Source organism: Chiloscyllium punctatum, chromosome 36, assembly GCF_047496795.1.
Source record: "Chiloscyllium punctatum isolate Juve2018m chromosome 36, sChiPun1.3, whole genome shotgun sequence".
NCBI classification, from domain to species: domain Eukaryota; kingdom Metazoa; phylum Chordata; class Chondrichthyes; order Orectolobiformes; family Hemiscylliidae; genus Chiloscyllium; species Chiloscyllium punctatum.
This window is the reverse complement of record NC_092774.1, coordinates 37,304,363-37,306,336: the sequence shown is the minus strand read 5'-3', so window position 1 is coordinate 37,306,336 and position 1,974 is coordinate 37,304,363. Positions and strand designations below refer to the sequence as shown.

General features: G+C 48.5%; 1 non-coding gene across 1 annotated transcript; it reads left to right on the top strand.

The window, feature by feature from the left end:
* Positions 1–426: 426 nt before the first annotated feature.
* On the top strand, positions 427–500 carry trnan-guu (transfer RNA asparagine (anticodon GUU)). Its single transcript has one exon. It is a non-coding gene; the product is annotated as a tRNA-Asn (tRNA).
* The last annotated feature ends 1,474 nt before the right edge of the window (positions 501–1,974 follow it).

Genomic DNA, 1,974 nt, shown 5'->3' with positions numbered 1-1,974 from the left:
GGGAAGCGGATTTAGAGGAGAATGAAAGATGACCGGTCCGATTGAGCAGAGACAGTCCAGACACCGTCCCCTTGTTGAAGAGGCCGGGAGGTTGACTCTGATGTTCTCGGCACATGAACTGATCTGAGACATTGAAAGAATTGTCGTTCCTGCACATCAGGAATTCAAACCCCTTCTCCCCTGCGAGCCAAGGAGTGAACTCGGGAACAGGCAAAACACTGAAAGGCTGGAAGGGCGCCGGCCCCGGAGTAAGAAAGCTAGTTCCTCGTGACATGGATGTGTCTGCAGACTGTCCCCGGTATCTCCACAACACATCTCCCAGGCTTGATTATGGAAAAGTAAAACTGATAGACGACAATTGTAATTCTCGGCGGGGAGGCTGAATTATAAAATCACTAAGCGATGGTACAGCCCCCGGCCGCGCCTGTCTCTGTGGCGCAATTGGTCAGCGCGTTCGGCTGTTAACCGAAAGGTTGGTGGTTCGAGCCCACCCAGGGGCGGTGTGTTCGTTGCCCTTCTTTGGCTTCGAAGGTTTGGCCTTTTAATGGGGTCAGGAAAATGTTCCCAAGCGGAATTCTTCTCCATAAAGGGGTTTCGGAATTGAATTAATGTCTCACGTAAGGGACTGCGTATGCTGAGAAGACCAGACCAAAAGAGAAACTCGGCAGTTTTGACAGGACCTGTCGGTGAAAACAGAATTTTGAAATGTTGCCTCTGATTCTTTTTCCACAGATGTTGCCTGACCTGCTGAGTTCCTCCTGCAATTTCTAACTGAAAGTTCATTTCATCTTTTGGGGTGAAACACCTAAATATCTGCAAACACCATGTGCCGATATTTAACCCTTTCGAATCACTGTGAAGTGATTGGATTCAAACAAACTCTGCGATGATTCACTCTTTCTCAGCTCCACAGGCAGACAGACCTGGGAAGTCAAGCTGTCAGTGTGGTTCTGTATTCGTGGGCCGAGTGGTTAATGCGATGGACTTGAAATCCATTGCGGTTTCCCCACGCAGGTGTGAACCCTGCCGAGTACAAAATGAGAAATGTCGTCGAAAAGAAAGGGAGCTTGCTCCCCGGCTTCTTCTTTAAGATTCAAATCAGTGGAGGGGGAAAAATATTTCACTCAAATTGGGACTGGTGGGAATCTGCAACCCACTGCCTGTTCGGGTGGAACAAGCAGATACCCGCAGAGCTTCTTTTGAGGCTATGAGCAAAGTGTTTGGAAATGAGACTAGAACAGTGAGGTGCTTGAAATCGTGATCGAAATGAAGCAGGCACCTGAGGACAAGGGTGTTTCTTTTGCCAGTGAAAGATACTGCTTCACCAAGTTGGGCCTGTGGAAGGGAATCAGTGACGGTGATTATCTTTGGTTGTTCGCCTTGTGAATGAACCCATTGCTGCGCATGTCCGTGCTAACGTCAGAACTCTGCAGCATGGTGGCGTGAGATACGCACAGGGCCGGGGCCAATGGATGATGCATCTGACTCCACCTCCCTGTTTGAAATGCAGCTCACAGCTTCTTCACACACCCCAATTAATCTTTCTCATTGTCCTGTAGCCGGCATACGGTTTGAATTCCCGATCTGCGGGAATGAGAATCCTTTCACTGTCTCGCGTCAGTAAATGTCCCTGAGAACATCTGAGTCAACTCACAGCGCAGTCATATGAGGGGAAGCTGAAATAGCCCCACATGCTGCTCACGGGCACATTTTATTCTCCCCAACTCAACGCCTCAAACACTGCGGCTCCTGGGAGTGGAAAAGAAACAATCACCAAAACCCAGTCCAAGCTCTGTGAATCTTCAGAAAATCAGCAAACGTTCATCCCTTCGGATTTTCTATCCTGGGCTGACAGGGATGGGTTTTGTCACTCTTTTGTAGGACATTGCAAGTGGATGTTTTGCAAACATGCACTACAATGCAATCTGATTAATCAGGACCTGGATGTTTTCGGTCTTTGAATGTATGTGTTGT